The 22714-nt window shown below is 38.0% G+C and overlaps 1 long non-coding RNA gene across 2 annotated transcripts in view; it reads right to left on the bottom strand.

Annotated features, from left to right (window-relative positions):
* The window catches only part of LOC117151905, a 119735-nt gene that overhangs the window by 83761 nt on the left and 13260 nt on the right, over positions 1 to 22714 (bottom strand). Inside the window, exon 1 of one of the 2 annotated variants that reach the window (XR_004462065.1) lies at positions 7710 to 8596. The exons of the other annotated variant lie outside the window; for it this stretch is intronic. This is a non-coding gene — a long non-coding RNA (uncharacterized LOC117151905). Of the gene's footprint in view, positions 1 to 7709; positions 8597 to 22714 lie in introns of those variants that run through there. 2 annotated transcript variants of the gene reach the window in all.

Here is a 22714-nt window from a genome sequence, read left to right as displayed (position 1 = left end):
GCCTCGAGTGAAACCTCGAGGCGAACTTGCCGATATCCAGTGGCAAGGATCGGCTAAGAACTTAAGCCAACTTCCATTTAAGCGGCAAACTCCACTCGTCAGCCGTCCCGATACCGGATCTGCTCTAACGGCACGTTGTTGCGGTATCCTCGCGATTACTGTAATAAGCGGCCATGTAACGATCACCTCGATTATCGACTAGTCAATTACATCACCAGTTTCTTTATTGTTGTCGAAGATGGTGGTTATATGGCGTTATGTACGTAGATTGCATATTTTTATGCAGTTTTATATTTTTATGGATGCAGGTAAAAAAGTGAAATTTATATTTTATTTCACCTACTGAATATTCTAACGAGCACTTTATTTTGGATATTTTATGTATATTTTTCCATATCATGTGCGTTCTCTATATTTTTACGCTTTTATAGTTTTCATGAAAGTATCGATAGTCTAGTTGTATGTTCGCGTTCTAAAGAAGTTTCTTTTACAAAGTATGTACAATCGGGAAAAAATAAGCAGACAGGCAGTGAAAATATTAGGTACGAATGGAGTTTCGTCGAACAGGATCCGTTTACGTAAAAGTATTAATTTCATTGACACCTATTTCCATTATTTGTCCATTTATTCTTGTCTATATACTTTCCTGAATTCGTTCCCTGAATTCGCGATACGATCAAAGTCGAACAGGCTGTACGGTCGGAAATAAAACGAAGATCAAGAATAACACAATCACATTGCAGTTGCCATTCGTTAGCGATATAAATTTTGAGAATTTCTGAAATTCTTTGTATTTAGGAAAAGAATCACATGAATCTAACATTTAATTATTATGCAATCTTTTCGTTTATCGAAATATTTTAATTACATCGAAATCACGCCGAATAATCTTGCATTGTATCAAATTCCAAAATCCTCGAACCGTGTGATAAGTACAAATTCACGAGCCGCGTGTAAAATTAGTCGAAAGCCACAGAATGTCCAAATCCAATACGGTGAACCTGACTGGAACTACAAAACCCATAGAGGATTACCTCAGGGTATAGGATACCAAATTTCGTAAGACTTCCATTAATCTTTCAAATGCTCAAGGACCTTCGATTCAATCACTCTAAAGATCAGACCACAAGAGATCTCTAAAGATCAGACCCCAAACCGCCACCATGTTTCTAATGCCACAGCCAAAACCTTGCATTTAACGTTCTAGATTCATGATTATATACACTTTCGTAAAAAAAGACAGTTGGGAAAAAATAAGCAGACAGGCAATGAAAATATTAGTTACGAATGGAGTTTCGTTGAACAGGATCCATTTATATAAAAGTGTTAAATGTTAAAATATTAATTTCAATTATTTATTAGTTGTAAGTAAACTACACGTGTATCATAGGGATATATAATTAATAAAACTTAAGTAACAGTTATTATTAATTTCATTGATACCTATTTCCACTATTTGTCCACTTATTCTTGTCGTGTCTATACACTTTCCTGAATTCGTTCCTTGAATTCGTGTAGGAATTCGTGGGGGTTTTTAGATTTTTAAATTAATGATATTATGGATTTAACTGAATACTTTAGAATTTGACGATCTATGAATTCGATCGACTCCCCACGATTCGTAGGATTTAGTGTTTGGAGTCCCAAGGTTTAAGGTGATCCAGAATGGATTCTGCAACTCCTGGATCTTGAAGTTGTGAGTTAGATGATCTTGGAATAGTCCAACGTGGTTTCCACAACTCCTGGGTCTTGCAGTTCGATATTGCCAGCACACGGTTTCATCCAAGCCACGTGCTATGCCTCGGGCAAAAGCACGATATATCCTTGTTCATTGGATTGACTCCTGTTCCGATTTTCATATTTTCCCAGCACGAGGTCTATGAATAGGAGGTTTGTCGAGTAATAGAAATTTCATTACTTTTGCAATTGGATTAATCCTTGTAAGACCAAGATGTTTTTAGAAGGAAACTTGTGTTTGTCACATTTTTTTAGTAACGAGAGTTTCAGGCCAATTTTGTCGAAACCAAATATGTTTATTATTTAATTAATAATTATAATAGTTAATATAATAGTTAATAATTTGTAAAGATGTTAAACAACTACCAATCTACGCGTATATTTTAAGACATAAATCTGTCTTTTCAGACGACATTAATTTTACAAATTTTACAAAGTAAAAATTGTAACGAAATCTGTATGTTTCATAATCTACGCATATAAACGATTCCTCAATTATTTTTGGTTCAATAGTAACCTGCGGAAAATCCTTTTACGACTGCTCTTTCCTCCAACAAAATGTACACGGTGATTCTTTAACGTGGTTTTACTACCTGTCTGATCTTTCTAGCTGACTTTGCGTGGTTTAGCAAAAACGCCACACGAGTCACGTACGGTTATCACAAGCGAATCGGCTACACGCCGCTCTGCCCGTCTCGACGCGGATCTCCGCTTAAATAGAGCGTAACACGTTGGATATTTCAACAGAGAAAAGATAAATATAGTCGGCGAAAAGGGGTGGAAAAGCGGTGAGTTTGGACTTAAATAACGAGCAAAAATGGCATTCCCGCGCCGTGGCTACACTTTCCGTTTCTTTCGACAGAAGCATGCAAACTTCGTCGCAACGAAGTTTGAGCACAGTCCAGTTTCTTGTAATTTTATAGCAGAGCGATAAAAACTTTGGTTTTTTTTAGAAAGCCAAATATAATAAAAATTATATTGAACCTAAGCTTTGTTTCATTGGTGATGACGAATTTGGTTTCAAAGTTGATAGCATATCTGCATTGAGAAATATATCTAAAAATATTATCAAATGACAATGCATATTATGCGTTTGAAGATTAAATTATTGGAAAAATTTGATACTTGTATTTTGGAGAGGGAGAATTGCTATATAAAGATACCTTGGATTAAAGTTTAATTGTATCCAAATTTCGATGCGATATATGGATGAACATATAATATATATTGATAGAATGAAAATATAAAAAAATTCCAAAACAACAATCGATATAACCATATGTATAAAAATTGTTTAATTCAATGCTGAAACTTATTTCGTTCGTAAAGAGTGAACATTCTCTCCAACGAAATAGTATGCAATCGAAAGTACAAACTTGGAAAGTGCAAATATTTATCCTAACGAGAGCATGAGCTTTCTTCCGACAGTTGAAACGCTTTCCATCGCTGTGAGAAATTTTAGGTAAGAAAACATTAGGAAATTTGTTACGGAAACACGTCGTTCTATAATTCCTCTTTCCGACTTTGAAAGAGTATCGCGATATCGATGTTTCATCCATTCTGATGACGCTACCCTTTCGCGATAACTTTAGAAACACCATCAACTCGTTCGATGATACTTGCAAAAGTTCGAACATCGTTCCGGTGGATCTAGGTTAAACTGAAATTAGACTCGCATTAGATATCTTGGATATACAGACCTCAAACCTACCTCCAATTTATATTAAATACACGTTACTAAGTTTCAACTATGCAATAAATCCGTCTTATACTTAGTATACGTCAGTTCAGAATTAATTCTACGTGTTCCAGGCCTCGAACTTAATAAACCGACCTTCTAATCAGTTTTAAACAGCAATTTAGGTTGTAAGAAAATTTCTATTCAACTTGCAGGAGCAAATTTAACAAAAATATATGCGATTTTGATCAAACAGATAATAGTAGGTGATCATAGTACTAGGAATGAAATAAAACTAAAGAAGAACGAATTGGCGTACTAATGCATTTTAAACATCAATTTATACCCATTTATATAAAAAATTAAATGCTTCTGTTCATTATATGTATATATATCACGAATAACAAATTCATTAGAGAAAACCATTTCGCAAGTGAGAAAAACTCCAAAAATTGATTGCACGAATAGATGGTGGCCACCAAACTTGGACTCAAACAGAATTAAACAGGGATAACTCGATATTGTAACCAACCCTAAACATCAACCTAAGTCTAATTGAAATTTGTGTAAATATTCCTACTTTGTATGCATCATACAAGATGAAATTCGATCAGATAGTCTCTTACTAAGGAAAAAATCGATCCTAGAAACGGATGATGACCACAAAACTCAGATAAAGAATTAAGGAGAAAAAAAAAGACATAGGAACAAACGCACGGTTGCGACTTTCCGGCTTTTCTCCCCCGGTTCCTCGCGTAAAGAACCCGCCGCCTTTTAACAAAACGACCGACTCGCTCTTCTATTTTTCCATTTGCATAGCTTAAGCGATTTGCCCCGCCATTTTTCCATTTACATAGCTTAAACGACCTGTCCCTCTATTTTTCTCCATCCTTCTCACCAACTTCCTCGCAACGAAATTCGATTCCCGTCCTTTTTCTTTCCCTTCTTCTTCTTCTTCTTCTTCTTCTTCTCCTACTCCTTCCTTTCCAACTTCTCGTACAAGACGATCTATCGGAAAGTAAAATGGCAGGAAACGCGACGGCCGCGAAGAATGTGACGCGCGGAAGCGAACGTGGGAAAGAGAAAAAAGAAAAGCTACGGAAAACGCGAAGATCAATACGTCTGAACCACGCGGAAACTATTTCCGCAGGCTTTCGTGCCTCGACAAATAACCCCACTTTCCAGGAGACCGGCATTGTGACCGGGATATATCGTAACTCCGCTTCCAACTGGGACAGTGCCACCCTCCTCCCCATGAAAGCACGTCGCAGGGAATTCGTCCTGTAAGACCAGCAGATAACCGGTTTTGCGATAAAACACGTTTTATTAACGGCAGGGTGAACGAACCTTCTGTACCTTGAGGCGTGGGTCGAAAAATTTAAAGATAACTGCTAGACAAAGAAGGGTAGAAGGCTGGTTTTCCTTGTTGATACTTTCAAGGAGTGAAGTTTCATGTTGGGTTTGGGTAAGGACGCTTTTAGGATGATTTCGTTGTTAAAGGGTGAATTTGATGCGAAGATTGTCTATAGAGAGTTGCCTTTATGAGCAATCTTCAGGGGTGCGAATCTTATTGTATTACTTAACATGTAAAATAATACCAAGGGATGGTCTCTAAGTGTCGAAGTTTGTATCAAGGGATATTCTATTTTCTACAGTTACAGTGGATGGTATTAGAACGACAACAATAGTAGATTTTTATACATGAATAATAAATATGGCTATGGTCAGATATTCAATATAAAAGAAACAATTTTTTTAAGCATCTTTATAAATAGAATTGATATGTTAGCATTAAATATGTATTTTAATATTTTTTGACGTATAAAAAATTTTTTCAGAACATTCAATGAAGAAATATGAAGATTTTAATCGTAGCAAATATACAAAAAAAGTGAAATTGTTCTGGAAATGACCACGAATCAACAGATTAATTCTGTTATATCATTGCTATCATCTTTTCCTTCTCCTCCTCTGATTAAATCCTTCTTTGAAGATCTAAATTAACAAAGTAAGAGATCTTCTATTATTGCTCAGCCTCAAAATGAAACAATGAAATTTCATTACAGGTGAAAATAGATCAAATTTCTTAAATAATTTGCACATTCCTAAGGATAAGGAGTTTCAGATAATAGGGACAGGGATCGGTCTAAACACAACAAGAGTTAATCATTCCCAGAGATCGACAGCCCTACGTGAATTTTGTATTAGATGAAATACTATATAGCCACGATGGCTCGTTTAAAAATGCATCAACTTTGATTACCTGCTAAGAAATTCGTATTACAGGAACTATGCTTCACTTCGGCCTACATTTTCCGCTGAATAATTCTCGAAGAAACCCTCTTTAAGAAACGAAGTTCGTATTTTCTAAGGGAAAGGTGTTTGCTTTTTCTTTAACAAAGGATTTCGAGGACGTTGGATAACGTTTACCAGAGTTTCGCAAAGGACTGTGTGCTACAGATACACGTTGAGTGCTTGGAAGTACAACCCCTGGACGAAGGGTTGTTTGCACGCTAAAACACAAGGGTTAGCGATTTTTAACTGCTTACGCGGTTCTTTACATTCTGCTGTTAATCGTCCCATGTGCTTTTTCAGAGGTGTATAATCGTGACGTTTGCTCCAGAGATACAAACTTGTGCGTTTTAGAATGAAAGAAATTTTACTTCCAATTTACGATTTTATTAGTCACTGGACTCAAATTGAATTTCTAAATTTGCTAGATATTTATCGCAAATGTGTATATAAGAAAAAAGAATTGGGATACAGCGCGAATAGTCACTTTAAGCATGAAATAAGTGTTAAATATTACATAACATGTATTAAATATGATATAATACATCAAATATATTACGGTCTCTCCGAATATCGAGATTTATTAATATAATGAATAATTCACAATTTCAATATTTTTGTAACCTGTATGAAATATAGCTATGCTTGTACTAAATGTTTCGAAAATTCTATATACATTTTCAGATTGTTTTAAACTTTATCGATGTAACAATGATAATCGTGTCTTATAACATGCCAATGAAATGTCAAAACGTTTCGTACAACGCACATAATTTACTCGTAAAAGGTATCCCTAACTATAACAATATATTCATAAAGATGTTCCAATACTATTATCAGTCAGTGTAGTATTTTGTATTGGTAGTATGCGTATTAGAAGAATCAATCTCAGAGCCGCTGAAGAAGTGGTGTACATGGGTTGGTGAGTCGCGGTCCGTTCAAGGCCGCTCGATCGAATCGTCCGTCGTAATTCCGACGCTCGTAACCGGTCGCAGCTGGTCGTCTTTGTCGAACGAGTGTCGGAGAGAGACGAGTGTCGGAACGAGGAGCGTCGGGACGCGCAGTTACCGAATACAGGTCACAGCGCCTCGTCAATAACGGCGCAGCTACGTCGACGCGGCATCGTCGTCGACAATAGACCAGCTCCCCGAGAAAACCCGTAAGAACAAGCCGGTTATGAGAGATAGCGCCACGCCGCGACAATGAAACCACTGACACGGTTCCAGAACGCACGCGATCAACCCTTTCAAGCCCTTTCGTTTTGACATTCTGTGTGTGTTTGCTTAAATAGAATTATTAATTTCTCTTTATCGACGAAGATTATCTTTATTTCATGATTATCAATGAGAGATTCATCGCTTAGATATTCTGTAATTTTTTTTTCAAATTGAATTAAATTCTTTCCTGTTGATGAAGAGCCAAGGAGAATCGAATTTTCGAGGTCCTGAGTTTTTGGGGATGAATTTATGAATCTTTTGAAGTTTTGCGTGTGCGTCGTAAAGAAATTAAATTTGATATTTTCTTTCAGTATACAAAAAATAGTTAATCTGCATTCAAAGTTTACTTATTAGTAATATATCAACAAAGATTGTCTAACTTTTACACTGAGAGGGACTTTTATTCTCAATTAGAGCGATAAAAGAAGTTTCCAGAATTTTTCAGAATACATGTCGAAGTAATATTTGTTATATCCGGTTGGTTTATTATTTGAACAACTCTTCATTTTCGTTAAAATACTATTTTCTATTAGTAAGATTTTTAAAGATGGATAAACAATACTGCACACTATACACTTCAAAAAGTTAGCAAATCTTTATACCCTCACTTTATTCTAAATTTGATATTTATTTCTCTCATATATTTTCTTCTTTTTCTTAATAATAAAAATAATGATAGAGAATCCTCCTCCCTTCGAATATAAAATAAAGAAGAATATCCTTCGAAATGAAAATGTATATTCGCATCGTGACAATGAAATGATTAAAATCGACTCAGAACTCACCAACCCTTTGGCCAAGCCTTAATTTCATTTGGATCCCCGTCATTGCCGCCCTTGTGGCCGTGACAGTGGCTCGACGGATTTATTTACGGGTCATTAACGTCGGTGCCTTTCGCGAACCAACCTCTTAATGGCTCGTTACCGTTTACTAGCAGAATTATTGATTCACGACAGGATCTTACAGCTTGGGATACTCTCGTTTGGGGTCTTTGTGGTCGCAGATGTGATTCGTTCTCCCGAAGAGGGTTGTTTCAGGATCATTTCATTGTCTGCCGAAAGTAGGTCGCTTCTCGACCGAACGATTTTTGAACAGAGGACGAATTGAATTGTATCGGATGAATTCAAACGGATTGCAGAGTCCTGATATTATTCGAAGTCTATTTCCCGAAGGATTATTACGAGAAATTTTGTTAAAAGATCGACTATTTCGGAAAGATGACTTAGGGACGTTTGATTCTTAGATTATTCGCAAAGTTCCGCATTATATTTGGAAGAGAATTATTTATTCTAAATTTTTGCCAAATATTTAAATGTTCTGTTTAAGACAATTGTTACTCGTCCGAAAAAGAAACCTGAATTAATTAATTAATAATTGATCGATTTTCCATGCTGCAACAAGATGACATTGAACGATAATTGATACCATTATTAATTTCTGAATTATACGTAACTTCAAACTTTCCGTGATCTATTAAATATTCACCACTCGTACCACTTATTTCCACAAGAAATCATCCAAACAAATTCACCCTCGAAGCCTCCATTCATCAAGAAACGAGTCATTAAAACAGAGCAATGTATCAATGCCATAAACACAACGCTCTCCCATACGCTGAACCGCAGCTCCAACCCCTTCGCCACAACAGAACACCCCTAACTGACCGCTACAACCCACCTACCCCTACGATCACCCCATTCCAAGCTCACCTCAGAATTTACCGAATCTACCTCATTACCAAGCATCATCCGCAAGAACGAGTATCCCCGTTCGAAAAATCGCAATCTTGTCTCGAAATCAATCCAAAGGTACATCGTTTTGCCATTAAACGAAGTCACGTCGGCGGTGCATCGGGTGTTGGAGAAGAGGGGTGAGACCGAGGGAAGGCGAGAAAGTGGCGCCAGTGTTTTCCCTCTTATGCAAAGCTGGCCACTTCTTGCCCCTCGTTGTCGATCCGTGCAACGAGGCTGACGCAGCTAGCCGCCGGAAAGGGGATGAAAAAGCGGTAGTGGTGGCTGCAGGATCACGTGGGCGTGCACTCGCTACGTATCGTCAGCCATCTTGCCGGTTTTAAAGGCTTCCCGGGGGCTCCGGGCAAAGATAACCGGAACTGGCCGCCTCGTTAAATCCACGTTAAAAAAGGGCGTTTGATGCGGAAAGGTAGAAAAAGGAGTCACAGGGTGGATACTGTGTTGCACACAGGCTTCCCATCCTGTCTCCGCCGTGAAATTTTTGTTTACGACCGAAGGTTTCTGAAACGGGACACTGGCGATGTAAGGTTAAAGAATGTTCAGGCAACTTGCACAGTGTTTCGTTACTGAAAGAAAATGTACAACAAAGAGTAGAAAATTGGGAGATAATAATGAGTTACGTTGGAGGTACGGCGGTAACGAGATTGGATATAGAGGTGAGCATCGAACTATTTTTGGCTGGGTGTTAATGGGTTGTGCATTTTGATTGATGTGGTTTTGCGAAGATAGAGTCTGCGGTTGTTTCAGTAGGTGGTTGTAAATTCTATTGTTGTTGCAGGATTTAATGGGGGTGATTAAGTGGTAAATAGTTGTGTGTGGTAATTGGAAATTTGATTGAAGTTTTGGTTCGTTGGTTGACACAGCCGTGTCAAATTTCTGTATTATGCTTAAATTAATTGATGCGGAAAATTACGTAGTTAGTATTTATTGCATCATCTATTTTATCTATCACGGGGATAACGCGCTTTGTAAACTGCACTGAGGTGTAATTCCCGAATAAATCATAATCCCAAATAATTTGACGAGGTACATATTATTTATTTTATCCATATATAGTTTAAAATATGTTCGTTTCAAAATGTATGAAAGTAAAAAAAATTACATATTTCATTAATAAATTCTACGATTGTCTTCAGATTATCGCGATAAATTTTTTAATACTGAAACTTCTAACGAAGTGCCTTCGAAAGATAAATAAACTTTAAAGTTGCCGAGGAACCTTTAAAAAATCAAACGAAAAATTTTGAAATATAATATCATATCGATGAAATTGATTCCAACTTTCCTGGAATTTCATTCCCCAATCATCGTAAATGAATCTCAAATAAAAAGGCTGGAATCACAAAATACCGGGTATCGCGTAGCTCCTTCCTTTCGTTAAGTAAACGCCTCGCAAGGATCGCGTCTCGGATCGTTGAATTATGAATGAGGATAAATTGAACGAATCCTGCCGTGTGCTTTCTGCTACGAAAGAAAGCGGACTTCGTTGTCTGCTTTACGAAAACACGACTTTCCAACGAGGAGACCAGCGATCACGTAACTCTATTTCTGTTCATGTGCATTCTAAATTCATTATTCCTAAATTACATTTCCAATATGCCGTATCTCCGAATAAAAATATTAATAATAAAAAAATGAAGAAAAAACATGTATAATTTATATTTAAAAATACTTTTTGTTCAGTTAGGAAGAAATCCTACCATCAGTCTCACCCTTTACTAGAACTACTTTCTTAATAAGTTAAATAACTTATTTTCATAATAAGAACCTTAAAAAGAAAACTAATTGTAACAAGAACAAACATGGTCGAGAGACAAGAAACTTATTGTTAATAGACTTACGGTACAACTTTCTTATATTATCTTCATCGATTCGAACCGACTCTACCATTTATACCAATTTAAACTAACCATTCGTTTAATATACTGTCATTAACATTCGATACAAGAACGACAAATGAGAAAGACCTAAGAATAAAAAAGAGAAAAATTAAAACATTCATCGCTAGATATAATCGAAAGAAGTAATTTTGACACGATCAATCGCAAACTGCAACCCTGCGCGACGTGTATTTCGCAAACAAGGTGCTCAAACGAAGTTGCTCGCGACATTTTGCTCTCGCGATACAAACGAGCCCGCGGGATGCTCAACAACCGCGGTATTTTCTTCCCCTGTGTCTCCTTGGCGTCTTCCTCTACTTTTCTCGCTGCAGAAATGCCCCTGTTGGATGTAGAACAGGGGGCTGAAGGGTGGCGTTGAGAATTCGCTGCATGGGTTGAGCGACGCTCGTCGCAGTCTCATATTTTACGACTGTTTAAAGTGTTCTGCAAGCCATAACTTTGCATTTGCCGGCTCTAACTCACGTTGCCCTCTCCTGACGTCTGCGAACTTCCACGGAAGCCGCTTCCGGTCCGTGATTTCTTTCGCGGTTCTTTGAACTCGCACGCCTTGGATTTCGAAACACTTGCGGTTGTTTATTTTCTCACTTAAACTCGCAGCTACCACTTTTTATTCTTGTTAGTGACTTTCTCAAATGCCTGAAGTCTAAATATCATTTTAGACTATTTTCAAAGTTTCACGTACACTGGTTTAGAAAAGTATTCGCACGATTAGTATGGAAAATATTTATATCCATGTTGTGTGTATTATCCATATGAAACATTTTGAAATTTTATCAGTACTATAATGAGGCACGATTGTCATATTAGTTAAGTTTAAAATCAATCTGGAAATGTATATAGAAATTACAGGATCAAATGAAATTCAACATGCACCAGTTTCATAGGACAACCAAATTTCGAATCCACCCCATTACGATATCCACTATAAATAATAATCTAAAAACGCATTAATTTTTAACAATACCGTTAAAAAATACACTATCAACAACTAAATATAAACCAATCTAACATCCGTCAATTTCGATATCATTCCCCGAACACCCATTAACTCCACTAAACCTACCAGACTAGAAACCATACCAACTCCCAATCGTATCAGCAAAAATAACAAACAACAAAAAATATCACGTATTTTCCTTTATTCCCCAAACGCATCAGAAAGAAAAAATGCCTCAAAGGGGTTTTCCAAACCGATCGATATCGAACGACTTCGTTCATCACATCGTTTTCAGTAGCGTGTCCCGCGTGCCCACGCAGTTTCATCCCCCGTTTTCTCGGCGGACCTTCGTAGCCCGGCAGATTCGAGGTTCGGTCGTGCAGGAAATAGCCCGGCCTTGACCTTTAACCGTCATCTCACGTTCTGGCTCTTAAGGGTGTCCGGAGGTGGTAGAAACGAGGGGAACGAAAGGGTGGAAGGACAAGGGGTGAGGATGCAACCCCATTTATCGATTCGAGCACAGCGTAAAGCTGGCTCTTCTCTTCTGGAACTGTCGAGCAGCCGATTTTTAAACGTATTTCGGAAGGGTGGCAAGGTCGTCGTCGACCATCGTACCGCAGCGGGAAAATACGAACCGCCATGCCCTTCGACTCGGGATTTAACCCCTCGAGCCGAATGTAATCTAACGCGACGTGAAATATTCATCCCCGTTGAGACGGTAATTTCCAGCCCTTTGGAATTTTAACTTTCACCCCGCGGAGAGGAAAGGCTTGCAGGCAGGAAGATTGCTCGACGGTCAATTCAAACGGATCGTCTCCTTGACCAAGATTAGACACTTTCACTTGCACGTTTTAAAGAGCCGGCAAGGACGAGACCTTTCGTATTTTTAGGCGGAATGTTTACGAAATGCGAACGAGTTTCACAAGGATTTATATATAGCTTGACTACTGTGTCACATTATGAACGATCATCGTTTTTCATATAATTAATACAAACAAATCTTTCAGGTCTAATGTCGATTACCAAACTCCTTCGAAACTACCCCAAAGAAATATTTCAGTATTATTTGCTGTTATTAACTGTTATTAAAAATTTCATATTCATCTTATTACTCATAACGCTTACCAGCAACTGTTTTATTGTATCACTGCACTGATATTAAATAGTAAAATTACTCCACCTTGATTCCTAGTATCCAAATTAAAATAAAACGTTATATTCGATTATATGTATAGCGACTCCTTTATTTTAGAAACAAAGAAAATTATGCGTATAGATCGCCAGCAATATCTAGGAACTAACAAAACTTCCTTAACTCTAACAGAAGCTTCTTTCAGCAAAAACTTCAAACTACAATGCTCGCCACCTCAGGATTTCTTCTCCTCTCTCATCCTCGAACTGTGCGAAAAACTCGAATAAATTAAAACCATTAATCCTACTGACAAGCAACAACGGATGAATAATCGATAAAATGAAACTCAGTAGGAAGAAAGAAATCTGGAATAGTGGTGTAGGATAACGAGGGCGGAATTTTCCATATTTTATTCGAACGAACGAGCGTGGGTGGTCGAATAGTCGCCGCTTCATTTGCACGCAGAAACTGCGCCCGTGTGCATCCGTTATGCGCATAACTAAACCGGTCGCACTTGGTGCCGCGGGTTGGAAGCGCCATACCGGAAGTTTGCCAATTAATCTACAGGCGACTCGTTCAAACGCGGCCGCTGCACGATCACCGATAACATTATTCGCTGGCGATACACGCGCTCGTTTTATCGCGCGTTTATTTACTTTCGGGCAGCGATGCGATCGCCTCGATTGTTGAATCCAATCGACAACCGACCGGTATCGCCCCCGCTTCCCTTGGTGTATTCGTTCGATCTCTCTTGTGAAAAATTGTACGAATTTCCTTTTTCTCCCTTGCTTTATTTTTTGTTTTTTTTGCCCGTGTTTGGTTTGTTGCCATTTCTTTTATTTGGATTCGTTCTATTTTACGCGACGCGATACGGGCAGAAGGGGGTGGCTTCGCTGGAAATTCGCCTGCGTTTGATGGAAAAGTAATGGAAAAATAAATTTATTAAAAAAGTACATGTTGGATGATTCTGATTGTGTTGCAGTGGAGATTGGCGGTGTATTTAAAATGTTATATTATAACAAATGGAAGATTCTTTTCATAAATGAAACTGGGAATCATGGGAAAGTTGCTAATAACTAAACTGCGAATTTCTATGCATTCATGAATAATTGGAAGTTGCAAAAATCCATACGATATAAATAAATACACACACACATACATATAACAATATAAATATGCAAGAGTAAGTAAAATATCCAAAATAAAGTATTTATTACGTATTTGATAGATAAGATAAATTTCTATTTAAATTTCATTTCAGGTTTATCAATAACAAAATTCAAAGAAATTAGAAAAACGTCATGTCTGTTAATTTTATTAATGCATAATTTATTTAATGCATATTGCATTATTATCAATTTTCATTTTAAATGAAAGGACGAAAAAATATTCATTGCCGAGCAATACGTATAATTGCACAATATTATGCAATATTATTGATCAAGATTAAATATTATTGGATGCAACGTAATTAAGCCAGTAATATTACATCGTTTAATATTTTGCAAATTTGATAGTATGGTTGGCATTATTGTTTCACACCTAACGTCGTTACAGTTGTCACGTGCAATCCCAATACGTAGGATATAAAATAACAATTAGCAAAATATTTCATCTCGTTATAAGGCACAATATTAGAATGTTTAATATACACATATATTGGACAATTTATTACAGTGATCAATAACATTTAACAATTTCATATCAATACTGCTATTGAAGCTTAATATCCCCTATAATCTTCATAGACACTTCAAACTGTTAAATTTTGTAGGAATTTTACGGATAATTCATCGTTTAATATCATTTCATCGATTACTTTTGTACAAAACATGTTCTTAGTATTAGAGTTACTCAAACCTGAAAAATTATATTAATCAAGCGTTCCACTTCTACCACGTTTCAGTGGAATGTTCCGAAAGAAATAGAAACTTTCTACTCAAATTAAAAATTCTTCAAATACGTTCTAAATCACAATTCATACAAACAGATATAGTCAAAGATCCATTCTTCAACGACCCTAATTACGTCTAACAATCGAAAAACGCTCGTGTATCGTTCACCCTAATCCACGCAGCTTTCTTCAAAAATTATCTCTGTAATAAAGTCTTAATCGCCATCCACCCCAAAAATCCTTATCGTACAACCCTTACAACGAACCACTAAAATCAAAACCAGGGGTCCGCGAATCATCCACGAGGAACAAATCCAGATCATTGTCTTGTGGAAAGAAAACGTCTTGATGGGGGGACCGAAGACAAAGTCCTCCTGGAAAAGAGCATTCTGGAGGGGTTCAACGATTATCCAGCGGCTGAAAAGGGGGAGCTAAAGCCATGAATACTAAAGGCACGTTATTAATACCATCTGGCAAAGTCACCGCGATATTAGGAGGGCCGCTTATAGCGGCGTTTTAGCGTGGCCGGTTTATTATAGAGATCGTTTCTAGAGAAAAGAAAGCGGACACGGACTGGGCGAGAAAACGCAGAGGAAGAAGAAGAAGGGGCCTAATGGTGGAAACCAGGAACGCGCCTGGCTATCCTGGTAATGGAGCCCACCGGTCGCCATTATAATAATCGTAAATGCGAAACTACGGCAGCGTGTCGCTCCTCCTCTCGAAGAGCAGCCTACGAGTTTCTTTAAGGTAATAAGAACGACGATATTGGCCTTTTGCCTGGTTATCCCCTCTTTCAATTCGTAAGCTGGCGAGTAAAGCACGTTGGATATTGTTATTTATATGTAAATGTTATAAGATGATTTGCTATGTTGTTAGAATATAAGAATTCTCTGGTGTATAAACACATTTGATTACAGACGTACATTCAGCTATTGACATGTAAGTGTTGTAGTTATTGAGTGTCGAGTAAGTTGGATTTTTGAGTCTTGTCTGATAAACACGAATAGATGAATGAATGAATGATCGACAGATTTGAATCTAGCTATTGATATGCGAGTTTCATAGTAGGTGCACATTGGAAACATTGAATGAATTAGAAGGTATAGATTGTTTAGTTTGGTAAGATCGTTAAGGGTGAATGGATGAATGATTACAAAAATTGAGGGCATGAGTGATTAGGTGTTTGATACTGTACATCGTTAGAAAGTTAGCTAGTGAGACGATGCAAGGGCAAGAAATATGCTCTAATTACCTTTCGTCTGATCTGTAGATGCAGATTCGTAGATACGTACGTACTAATTTACATTAAACTCGTATGTCTCATTTTCAAGATTACGTCGCTAAATGCTTCCATTAATCCACATTTTAACCAGCAAAAGTACGTACGACGAAACAATTGTTTCGATAATGGCAATTTCAAATGTTTCTATAAAGTCGAATTTAAGTTAAAACTATATGCATTATAACTAAGATACGATATTCAATGTTCACAATTATAATTTAACATCTCGTGATTCATTTAAAAAATTGCCTAATAATTACCACTGCCATAGCCAAAGTTAGAGCATTTTTCACTGAAACATAAACTTCTGACCTCGAAATCTCTCGAGCACGATATTTCAATATGGGAATGAAAGAAAAGGCAAAGCACCTACTACAAGAACTAAGAGTCGTTAAAACAAAAACACGTATTACAATGCTTATACGTTAAAGATACGCCTGGGAACGAGCAAAATTTCAGTTCTTTTTTACGCTGCAATTGTAAAGGAGGGCTGACTTTAAATAAGCAGCATCTCGACAAAGACAAAAAAATTTCGTTCTCTGGGCGAACGCTGATGAGCTGCTCCAACATTGCCGCCTTTGTCGCATTTTATACTTTTCATTCGCTTTTCAGCCACCTTTCCTTTCGCCCTCGTTCACGTCTTCCGCCAGCTTCTTTCACACACGCTCACGGTGCCTGCGTTTTCAGCATTACGGAGTTTCTAGACCAATCTGGCAATCTATTGTAGTCTACTTACGTTTCGTTGCACACGTAACGTTCGGACTTAGTTCACGGTTTACCTCCACGTTCTTGTTCGTATGCTGCTTGCGTTCGTTTCTGTCGCGTATCGCGTGATTTCTTTCAATACTCATTGAGGTCTCCAGCGTTGACAGTCGTCTATCATTCTATATGAAAATGCTAATGGAACTGTTATGAATTTCATTGCAAAGGAGATTGATGCGTAGCTGACAGTATTTAAAGATCACATAAATAGATAATCTTGCGAAGATTTTATTGTGTTCACAGTCACGTACAATATAAAAGGGTAGATTTAAGAATAAACCAAAAAGATATAGTTTCTATGAACATTGAGTAATTGTAAAGCTCAATAATCGTGAAATACCTTTGTTCATCTTTACCATTGCATTAGAAAGATATGCAGAGAAAATATGTTTGATTACCAACTGCTTTATGTTCTCTCTCCCAGATCTGCTTGCTTTTAATTACCGTTTAAGAATAATAATTTAAGCTCTTCTTAAAGATCACTATGATATTTCTATGATGTTTAAATTACAACAATTTTGGTCACGTTTACAATCTTTTTGACGGAATTTTGTAAAATGTTTGCTATTTTAGTAGACTTTTTGTGTCTTAATAAAATAACAGATAAATTACCTTCTAATAATATCACATTCGTACAACTTCTTCATTATTTCATCGTTCGTCTCTTGGTGAGCCAAAAAAGTTTATAACTCCAAATTTTTAAAGCAATGATAGCAGATTATGACTAATTTGGAACAGACCCACGTATTACTGGCATATGGCCAATTTCATTCCTTTGCCCTATGCTATTGTTCGTTATTCGAAACAAATAAATTTCAAATAGTTATCACTGTTATTCGTTACAGAGTACTCGAAGTAATTACTTCGAGCGCCATAGCGAAGAATACAACCAGTACCAACTGCTCCTCCATAAAGTAACCTGCAAAAAAATAGGAAGAAAAATTCTTCCACCTTCTGCCTTACTCGGTAGCCAGCCAGAGATAAATGAAAACGTTTAACATAACGTTCTCATTCCAGGTGAAATTCTTCTTGTCGACTTTTATTAGTTCATCCCCCGTTCAGAGCCGACGTGGCTTCTCAACCCGCTTACGCCTATGCCAAGACTATCGAGACGATTCTCTTCCGTCAGCTCGTCTCTAAACTAAGTGATACGCGACCATAAAGCTGCTCTAGCGGCAACACGCAAAATAAACGTGCCCCGGGTCTCGTGACGCAAATTGCACCATCTTCCCTCGGGAGAAATGATCCATTCAGGATAGAGAATCGATATTCCAGCTCGTTCCGGCGCAATGTCGATATTATGACTTAGTAAAAGACGAAGATTCGAAAGCTCGGATTCCGGCCGATTCGTCGAGATCTTTTATGAACGTTACCACCGCGAAATCATGACCAGACCACCTCACTCTGAATCGACACACATACGCGTTGCAAGGAAGTCACGCAATCTTGCAGAAGTTTCTCTGAATCCGTTGCATCGCCTTTCATTCTGAACTCGATTGGCCGAGCGAATTTTTCGTTTGCTTTATCGTCACGCGAACATGCTTCGGGGAAATGCTTCTCTTGACCTGAATCCGGCTCGAAAAACATCGAAGTTTCGGATGATTTCCGAATAATCGAGGCGGGAATCGATTTGGTGGAAGAAGCTTTGAGCTGGATGCGAATTTTACTTTGGATTTCAATCATTGGTCGAATGGTTTAAAATAGAATGTGTTGGGATAAAGCGATGAAAAATGTGTCAAATAGAATATTGTAATAGAGGAAGAATAAATATGTTTATGCGAATTCATACTCTTATAAACACAATTAAAGAAATAGAATTTGGGCAGAGATCTGTTCAACATTTTAAAATGTAACTTGTATTTATTTTATATTAATCACGTACTTTTAGGATTCAAACTCGTTCTCATTTCGGCAAGTAAAAAGACTTTGAATGACTTGGAGACGACTTTAACGTGAAATTGAAATGAAAACTCACAATGAATCAGGGAACATCCATTTGTTTATATCGTTGGTTTTAGAAGGAGTAATGTCAGGAACGATTGACATTTAAACAAATTTAGCGGCAGCTGAAACATTTAACGTTAATTATAGCACGCTTTGTAATCTCGAGAGTGCATCTTCAACGGAGTGCTCAACTAATTTAACTCGAACAGCGTACTATACCTGGGGGATTAGTACAAATTCGACACTCGAAACGGAAAGGTCACTTGAATCATAACACGGGGGAAGCAAACGATCCTAAAAAGCATAAAAAAATATATGAATGTCATCTGTGATTGCTTGTATAGGTGGGCGTTTATGTTCCATTTTAGCGAATGGCTGGCGAATGGCCACTCTTATCAGTAAATATAAAAAGACTATGAACGGCAGGTAAATAAAATGCGCGTCACAAAAAGGACCACCCACTTTTATTGGCATATTTACGATGTACAAAATTGCCATAAGAATATAATGAAAAGCAAATAGCTATTTGGCTTCATCGGCGCACTCGTGAAAGATATCGCGACACGATTAAAAAATGATAAAACGAGGCGAAACAAAGCCCGAGTTTATCCTACTTTTATATTTATCACCTCGCAGGCAAACTGCGTCGACTCCGTTAAAAACTGATAAAACCGAAAATGTATCACGGAAAACGTTGCACTATCGTCACGCCTGTTCTTTTTACCAAAAATCTAATAACTTCATCAAACAAAGCGGTAAAACGCAAATACTGGAATTTAGAATAGTGTTTCCAGCGTTAAAAATACAATACCAGCGCAATAGGTGAACGGTATACAGAATACTATAGTATGTATAGTAACAACATTTCGGTCATTGAAAATACAGCATTAATTAATTTAACATAGTATCGAGTGCCAGAAATACGAGTAGCAATACCGCCTGCGATATTAAAAACACAATACCACGAAGTACAATATAAAATATGTTACAGTACACTATTAAATACTAATATTTCAAATAATAATTACGTACATATTCCTTTCCATTATCTGTTATAAATAATAATAATAACTTGCTTACCTAACACAACTTCCTAACTCTCAATAGCATAACCTCAAACGTATAAATCTAAAACGTATAAATCAGAAAAGTATAATTTTCCATTCCCCGTATAACAATTCTGGAAAACTACCATACACAGCAATCGAACCACAAACAACCCTCCTTACAAACTCCTGCCGCAATCGTTTTCCTAACTCAAAGAAAATATCCTTACACCTATTCGAAAGCACGAACGACTGTAACAAAACGAATCGGAACAACATCAAAATAATAAAGGCGAAAAGAAACAAAACGAGAAAAGAATAAAAACAGAGGGAACGGAGAACGAGAAGTAACGAGTCCTTCTCTTTAACAAAGGCAGGTCGTCTCCACGCTTGTTTACTACCACCCTCGCCGGCGACCTGGCAAAAGTCGAGCTCGTGGGACAATCGCGATCGATGTACGCCACCCCCGCCATCCCTCGTCATTCTCGTAGCCCGTTGGTATTTTTCTCCGCGTGCCCCGCAGCTGGCTCGTGACCTAATTCGTGGTAGTAGGCGAGCGTGCTTTCTACGTATCACGCGAACGCCACCCCTATATCCCCTTCTCAGCCCTCCCTCGTCGTCGTTGTTAGGGGGTGCGCGCAGCGGCAACTCAACGGGGCGTTTTCATCATCCCTTCGAGCGAGATCCAACTGGAAAGAAACGGCGGAGAAGAACCGTGACGGACCAACGGAAGAAGCTGCATTACCGGGATAATCCTTTCTGCGAAAGGGTTGAACCCGCTGCTGGCATGGATTAATAATATCCGAAAGGAGAAGATCCTGCTCGTCGATTCACGTCCGCGTGTTCTTTTCACGATCACATCGGCAACCTTCGACGGGCCTCTTTCTGAAGCTTTTTCTTTTGACGAATGAAGGTCTTAGGCAGGGATTCCAGAGGGATGCGATCTCGCGTAAAAGAGATGGCGAGTTGATGGGGAAGGAAGAAAATATGATTTCGATTTTCGGAGCTTTATGGAGCCACTGTATGGAAACTCTGATAATTACGCGTGAAATTGGAATTATTCACTGTAAAAATCGTATAATTTCCTAATAATTTTGTAATGTGTAATTTTCTAGAATTATACAAAATTTAATATTTGTCTCCGGGAATATTATTTAGAATATAGTTCACGTTTGGATTCGTCAGAAATATTTGTTATTCTCAATAAAATTCCTAAGAAACGATTTAAATCGATAACTCGTTGGCCCCATCTTTTATTACTGGTATAATAGAAATTTTTGCTTCTAGGTTTTGAAAATTCTATAGTTCTCGTTAAGGTTGATTACAATCGGCACTAAAGGCATCGATAGTGAAACTGTACTGCAGCATTAATTATAAAAATTGCATGTACGGTTGTGTTGAATACATTGAGTCCCAAACTCAAAGCTCCGCACTGCAATGCCAAAAGAGAAAGTCAAATATCTTCAAAGATCTTCGAAAACCCTCGAGGCTATCGAAATAACTTGAAAACTACTCTCCCATTGAAATTGCGAGCCACTCGCTTAAGTTTGAGCTATGATAACGAAAAACAAACAAGACCTAAGCGAAAAGTTCAAAAAATACCATTTTACCGATTTACCGTGAAAGAGTTGGAGAAAGACGATGAAAAATCGAAGAAAATAGTGATACCGCGAAGCGTTAAACTTCGCTAAACCATTCAGCCCGCTCTCTGTTCCTGTTTCCACCTCCCTTTCCCTCCCTATCTTCGACTGAAAAAGGGGTATAATCCGACGTCGGTTGCGTGAATCGTCCGCTACAGTGTGCGCGTACAAACGCCGAGTCTCCATCGTAGCTTTCGGGAAGGGAGAAAAGCTGCAGAGATTAAGCTCTTGTTACCGTTGGGCGAGGGTAGCACGGTGAGGGCGGGGGGTGGCAATTCTTTTTCATACTCACGAATGTGCCGTGTCCCGCCAGGCAGAAAGAGTATCGTTTGTTCGCGAACGCTGCGTCCGGAACGGTCGGGGGGTTGGGACAACGAGGGGGTGGATAAGCTGAAATGGTCTGGTGCGTCGGCTCTTGCGATAAACAAAGCGACCTGTCGCCAGGACCGGGCTTACACTTGTTTCAGACGGATAAGGAGCGCTGTGATTTTCATTGAAAATTGATTGTTGCTCCATCTTTTCTTCGGCTTCTTTGTTAATGCATTATTTAGGTTGCAGGCTGACTGTTGTTGGGATCTTTTGTCATGAATAATTGAGGAATCTCGTGGAACAGGGGCCCGTAAGATAGGATTGTGAATTGGGAAATTATTCGATACATGAAGTTTCTGGAATTTATTCTGTTTTTACTCGCGGAGTTACTGCGATTGTTACCAGCAAAAGAGCGAAATAAGTGAACAAGGAGCATTATTTTGACCCTGCCATTCATGACTTGAAATTTTATTTTAATGTACGATTCTGTTACAATTTAATTTAGCTTATATCTATTTATTTCATTCACTATAGCCACTTACGTGCAATTATCGCAAATATCAGTGGAACAGTAAGTATTTTACTCGATGTATCGTTTATGTGCTTGCTATCGTTTATATTCTATCTAACGTGCAAGGTTAATCCTTTAGAAATGAAAATTGTTAAAACATCCTCAAAATTCTAAAGAAGCAATAGTTACTAAGAAATAAATATGTGAAAATGCGTGCGTGTGTTCGCTTCTTTTATCACAAATGATTAAGAAAATTTCACAGAATTCGTTTTATTATTGAATTTTGTATCCTCTTTGTTGGAACATCGGCGTGCTTGGCCGATTGCAGAGAACAGGATTCCTTTATCCAACGATTTAATAATAGAGAACGTGGACTATGGAATCGTTATTCGGGTCGAAAGAAGCACTAGCTCACCGTCCACACTTCGCCGCCGTTTAAACCTTTCAGCACATTAAACTCTACTTTACTTAACTATCTCACGGTTCGCCGATTCATCCTAATATAATAAAGTTCCGAGGGACTTTAAGCGATGCAACGCCGTCGGTCCCTTCGTCGCCTAACGATTTCCAAGTAATTAGCATCTGGCAAGTTCCCTTTTATTACTTTCCGATCGCACGGTTCATCTGCCGTGCGAGAAATTATTTATTCCGGAGATAAAGGAATGCAGAAGCGTGGAAACG

The sequence above is a fragment of the Bombus impatiens genome, unplaced genomic scaffold, assembly GCF_000188095.3.
Source record: "Bombus impatiens unplaced genomic scaffold, BIMP_2.2 scf_0525, whole genome shotgun sequence".
Taxonomy (NCBI): Eukaryota; Metazoa; Arthropoda; class Insecta; order Hymenoptera; family Apidae; genus Bombus; species Bombus impatiens.
Note: the sequence above shows the minus strand (reverse complement) of the source record. Positions and strands in the feature narration are given on the sequence as shown.